We start from the raw sequence: 6811 nt of genomic DNA, 5'->3' as shown, positions 1-6811 counted from the left end.
ATGACTCAGATATTATACTTAGCAAACGAGGACCAAAAAGTTTTCATTGTAAATATGGATTTAGTGGATGGAATTATAGGAATTAAGGGTACAGAGGATAAATAGGGAATAATATGAATAACTTCAACCAATAAATTCAATAACTTAAATGAATATACAGATTGTGATGCCAGCATAATTTTGAGTTAATAAATCCACATATATCATTATTTCAAGGTTGTTTTGTCTATTATAGATCACTTCAAATTCTATACAAATATAGAATCAGGTTGGAGTATTTACAAAATGCCTGCTGGAATTTGAATTGTAATTCTATCAAATTTATGAATTGATTTTTAGACAATGTGCATTTTAATAATTTTGAGCTCTTCAATCCATACGTATGATTGCTCTCTCCATTTAAGTGTTCTTTGATTTTTCTCTGCAATATTTTCTAGTTTTTAGTATGTAAATATTATGCACATTTTGTAAGACATATTCTCAATTATTTTGGGTTCTTCCACTATACATTGTATTTATAAATTTTATTTTCTAATTATTTCTCAAACATAAAAATAAAATTTATTATATATACACTACCCTTTCTCAATTTATTTATTAATTTTAGTATTTTCTAAAAAGTTAACTGCAATTTCCTACACGTAAATCAAGTAACTTGTAAATAAAGTTTTAAATTTTCTTTCTTCAAACTTTATGCCTTTATTCTTTCCTTATTACAGTGGCTGTCACCTGCAGTAAAATGGTGAATAGAAGTGGAAAGAGATAACGTTATTGCTTTATTGGCTTCTTCCTGATCCGAGGAAAATAATATTACATATTTCAGTAAATATAATTTTAATTGTAGATTTTTTATAGGAACTTTACACATTAAGAAAGGATCCTTCTATTTCTAGTCTTCTGAAATATTTTTACTGCATAAATGATGCTTAATCTTTTAATATTTTTTATCTGACCATTAATTTTTTCTTATTTGAGTAATATATTATATTGCATTAATTGGTTTTCAAAAGTTAAACCAACCTTATGTTTGTGAATAAGTCCTTCTTGGTAATAATATCATCTTTTTATATATTGCTGAATTCTGTTCATTATTACATTTTATTCTGTTTGTTTTTGAAGCTATACTTATGAGCTCTGCAACAGATTTAGTCTACTGTATAAAATAAACTGACATTTGGGCCTTATGACATAGCAGATCAAATATTATTTGAAGAATTTGTGGAATTTGAAGAATTTTCTGTATGGAATGTTTGACAGGCCCCTAATAGAGAATGACAAAACATACCCTTAGGATATTGGAACAAAGTCATACCATCTTTTATAGATAACTATTCTCCATTGAAAAATAGTTTCTGTTTGTTAATGGGCTCTAATAGAGACTGAAGATTTAAACATAATCCACTAAATTATCATGTAGCATGAGCTGTGTCTATTATGCCTATGGTGTTATGTACCCCAACATGCTATAAATTTGGGCATTTGCAGCAATACTCATCAAGTGAAATTCATCATGGAAATGGAATCAGGTTTGAGCATGTCTTGAAGGCACAAGTAGCATGGAAAAAAAAATGGCTCTATTCTCTGTATTAGCCATTTCTAATTTAACCCAAACATAAAGCCACTTGAAATTATCCATAATGAGTTAACTGAGGGAGAACAAATAAAAGAATGGTTTAGGGAAGATTACAAATAACTATATCATAAAATCTAAAATGATGCTATATCGACAGGAAACAGGGCTGCTACTACACATGGTTGATGCTGCAGTGAGAGGGAATTTCAGATTTACTTATTAGTGCTCCTTTGTCCCACGGTATAATTTAATGGAAAGCTACAGGAACAAGAGATTATTATAGTGCAGACCCTTTGGGAATAGAGGTTTGGGTCAAAGATTCAAGTAAATAGTCAGAACCATTTGTTTGGGTATACTTTGTTCCTTTAAAATAATGTTCTCTAAATCTGATTATAAATATTCTCAAGAACTTAAAATTTATCAAATCACTTTGCTCTCTGGTGACTTTTTATGTAGTTACTTGAAATGATTACTTCTTTGTTGTAAACACTAAAATCCTTTGGGTGATTAATGATGAAATTTAATTAAGATAGAAATGATTGTTTTAAAAAAGTGAAAATTGTCTGTAGGATATATTGTGGAGCTCATTTGAATCTAGGCACTGACAAAGGAAATGCACATTTTTGGATCCTGAGAATTGTGACAGTAAGTATCACCTAACATTCCCCATTACTCTCCTTGACATGGAGGGTAAACTATACCATAATAATGAAAGAAAATATCCTAAATAACCCAAATGTTATTATCACTAATTGAACAAACATTATTTAACGTTAGAAAAAAAAATGTTTGAACATTCCTTAAACTAAGAATTCTGACTACTAAAGAAAGAGAAAGAAAATTCTATTTATTTAATGTCGTTTCTCCTGAATTAATTTTCTAGGTCTTCTTTTTTTTTTTTTCTTTTTTTTAATTAGATGTGGTAAGAGGGTAAGATTACTTTCTAGTTTTACACTATTTTGATAGGAAATTAATCTTTTATATTTTCATATGCACTTCTAAAATGCATGGAAATGAACCACAAACAAAATTGAATGGGAAGATTCTGTCATTTCTTATGGAACTATCTACTACTCGTGCAGCCATCTGTTGTGAATGATTCAATTTTGAGACATGCAATGAAACATGAAATCTTGATGTTGGAAAGTGTGTATTGCTCCAATAAGGATACTTCTTGTTCTGTATTATATTGAATTTAACTATCTCATTTTATTGTTTGTTTTTGAACTTCTGTACATCATTAGATTGAGGGGGAAAAAAACAGATTAGATTTCTTAGAATATTTTTAGTTAGATTTGATCATTTCTTTTGTTCATTTTCAGTCTGTTTATTATTCATCATTTCATTTGTTCAGATTTCTCTTCCAATTATTATATTTTTAAAATTGGGAAACGGAGTTAAATAAAATTAAATTAAACTTTCTAAGTAACAATGCCCAATATAAAGGACCTTAAAATTTAATTTATCCCTACTTTCAAGTAGGCATTTCTGTTGTTTTCTAACTTATGACGTGCTCAACATTAGAAGTAGAACGATCCAGAGAATCCTAATGTTTATGATGAAATGTAAGATGGTAGAAAAAAGACGAGTGAAATTAGGAGACCTAGGTTTTAGGTTTGGCTATATACATACTTCTATTTCTCCTAAGAAAAAATTGAGAAAATTGTAATATTCTTAATCCTTAGCCTTTTCAATTCTGATTTATTTGTTATTGATTCTATTTTATATAGCGAAGATAATCCAGGAATGTGGATATCCGGTGAGGAGTTACAAAGTAGCATTAAGTAAAATTGGCACAGGAAAGAACACCTGGGGTGATGGGCTCAAATTTCTAGCTACTTTAGTTGTTAGGCCTTCAAGTAAATTATAGATATTTCAAATAAAAACAGTTATTTTCCTGAGAGCCACAGAGGAAGGAATATGAATCACTTGTTTTTTTTAAATACAAATCTATAAATATTCATAAGACCTCTGTTTAAAAAATCTGCATGCTATATTTTCTTCATTTGAAAAAATTTACATTTTAGAAGAGTAAAGTAAGAGTTGGATCCTTTAAGGGTATTAAATTCAGTTTTTATATATAAAATAACATCAAACATCTTAAAGGAAGTCATTTTAAAGGAAAGAGGAAAAAGTTTGATGTTTGGGATTTTTTAAAATAGTAAGCTGGCATAGTTCAACACAACCAAGCAGATAAAGTAGAGGGTAAGATACATGAATGGAACGAATATCACTTATGTAATAATACCAGTGGAAAATTAAGATATCAACATAAACTGAGTATGATTAGGCAAAGCTTTATCTAGCAAAAGCAAAAATTAAATTAATTAGGAAAAATATCTAAGACAAGAAGAGAGAATGTGTTTAGTACAGTACAGTTATTATTTTAATGCTATATATTGTTTTTGCCTTCTACATTTTTAAAAAATAAAACCTGATGTTTTATGGAGTGGCACTTAGATCTCCAGCTACTAGTTTTCTCCTTTAAACGTGATATGGGGCTTTCTCTATTATTAATACACAAACAAGGCTCACATGAAATAGTTTCTAATAATTTAATATAACCTGTCTATTTATTCAAAGGACTTTATCCTCTCTGTGTAAGTATGCGTATACATACTTTTAAGTATACTAGAAGGAGGGAGGGAAAGAAATAATGAAACCGGCTTTACTCTTCCCATCCTTTATGTTCTTTCACGTATAGCTTTCAAGAGATTCCTGATAACATGTGTCTGTAGGACAAAGTGGTTTCAAAAACAAAGAGTTCTCTTCATAGACTCTAATTGGCTGAGATCAGACACTTAGCAGTAGATTATCGTTGTGTGGAAAGTACTGCAGAAGGAAATAAGCCATCTCTCATAGGAATTTGACATAGTATATTGTTTCAAAACTATTAGTTATATCATATGATGTACACAGTGTCAATAAGTCATTCTGAATATGGTATATTTTGAAGAACCATAACAACGTAAACTATGTGGATTTTCATGAAACTTAAATATTTCATAATAAAGCTGCTTAATTTACCAATACATCATAAAAATCTCTGGTTCTTGTTGGACTGAGAAATATGTGCTGGCAAAATGTCATTGACAAGGAGAGTTATTAAGATTCAATCTTACTGTTTTACTGTAACTTTAGAGTACTTTCCAGGTTTTTGTCTTTTGCTTTCTTAACAACTACGGGCTATAAAAAGTGGACATTGGACTTTACAGTGTTTTAACTATACCAGAATACTGTAAACTAAAGTAAATGTTCACATGTACATAATGACTCAGTGCTTATTTTGAAAGAACTAATATTTCTTTTGTTTTTCTATTTTTTCTGAGATGCACATATCAAATTTGATTTTATCTTTTCAATAAGTTGAACTTTTATCATAATTAAATGTATTTTTTGTTTGTTTGTTTTTAAGCCTACAGTACCTGGTATTTCCAGGTGGTACCCCATCCAAGTACTAACCAGGCCCGACCCTGCTTAGCTTCCAAGATCAGACAGTATCAGACACCTTCAGGGTGGCATGGCTGCAGAAATTCAAGTGCATTTATAGTATTTTCTTTAGACCTTTTAGACCTTTAATTCCTGAATGTAGGTATTATTGTTAATGGTCACTGCTCAGATTGTCACTAATATTTGTGAAATATAAGGAGATCACTTTGCTTAACAGCAAAAATATGGTATATTGTCTTATAAAAAGTTCTGCTTTTATAAATCAATATTTGCAGATATACATCATGCTGCTTTGCAAACATCTAGTATGCCAAAGGGCCAGCTGGACAGGAAACTAATCAACATAAAAGATTATGACCATTAAACTAATCTGCTTTCTACGAAATTAAGATAAAAATAACAATGTAACATTATGAAAATTTCCTCATAAGGTTCAAAACCTTACATCCAAAACCAATCTATCACATACAATTATATTTTTCCTTTTTAGGTGCCATTCTAATACTTATCAATATGTATCATTTACGATCCTAATATCTATATTTATTAGTAATAACATATTTTCTTAGAAGAAATCCACAAGATATTTTAATAATGCATTACTCTAGTTCTTCTCTCTTTTTCAATTTTAGAGAACATAAAGTATATTTTATAGATAAAGAAGTATATAGGTTTTCTGTTGGAAAGTTTACAGGTGAAAAATGCTGAAAGTGTTAAGAATAGAAAGATATATAGAAGGAGACGAGAAAAGAAAGTAGGAAAGATATATTTTATTGACAGATTTAAGAAAAGAAATTGTACTGTGATTTTTTAAGTCTCTATGATAACCAAGGGTATATTTTCAGGTATTATATCTAAAATTAAAATATGTTTCCTCATAGATAAGCCTTTCTTCATTTACAAAATTTTAGTGCCCACTCTCTCTCTCTCAGACATTTTTTTTTAGGGGACAGAGTATTAGCAGTGAATAAAATATACAATTATTTTGCTCTCTGAGAGCTTTCTTCCCAGTACAGTAAGCCAGATATTAAACAGAGATATTAGTCATCACTATCATAAGAAAAATATCAGATCAGGATAAAAGCTTTTCAGAGAATAGGTTATTGTTCACTGACTAAGAGGCCATATTAGAGAATAGTATAAGGAAAGCCTCACTAAAAAGGTGACATAGAATCTAAGACCTGAATGACAAGGAAGAGCTAAAATGTGAATATTAGGAAAAAGAGTTTCCAAGCAGATGGAATAGAGTGAAAATGTTCTATTATGGGAAAAGGCTTGGCAGGCTCAAGAGAGGCCAGAGTGGTAAAGGGTAGATAGCAAAGAGAAGAGAGCGGAAGCAATAGGTGGTTTTAGATGAAAAAGATTTTTTGGAGGGAAAATATGAAGAATTTCTTGAAGTTTACAAAAGATAAGTCATGATCATGGAGGAGAAAAATGACGTAATTTGAGGTATCTTTTCTATCCATTTTAGACAATGAATTCAGTAAAATTTCAGTGTTTAGGGGACTTGTCTAATAAATTCAAAATTAATATGAGCTAATATATATGCAAAGATGGTTTAGGCAATGCTAAAATAATGAGAAGAACAATAATAAAAGAAAAGACAGAATATTTTCCCTCTTGTCAAATACATTACAAAGGTTCATACTTGAAAACAAGTGATACTGGCAAAGACATAAACAAATAATGCAGCTGAGTAAAAAAAAAATTCTAAAATAGATTTTAATGTGTGTGAAAATGATAGAGATTTCTGAGAGAAAAAAAGCCTATATTTTTCATTATAGGGTT

The 6811-nt window shown here is 29.7% G+C and overlaps 1 pseudogene; it reads right to left on the bottom strand.

The window, feature by feature from the left end:
- Positions 1–4986: 4986 nt before the first annotated feature.
- LOC118609154 lies at positions 4987–5105 on the bottom strand (annotated as a pseudogene).
- Between the last annotated feature and the right edge of the window lie 1706 nt (positions 5106–6811).

The sequence above is a fragment of the Rousettus aegyptiacus genome, unplaced genomic scaffold (genome assembly GCF_014176215.1).
Source record: "Rousettus aegyptiacus isolate mRouAeg1 unplaced genomic scaffold, mRouAeg1.p scaffold_m13_p_10, whole genome shotgun sequence".
Taxonomy (NCBI): domain Eukaryota; kingdom Metazoa; phylum Chordata; class Mammalia; order Chiroptera; family Pteropodidae; genus Rousettus; species Rousettus aegyptiacus.
Note: the sequence above shows the minus strand (reverse complement) of the source record. Positions and strands in the feature narration are given on the sequence as shown.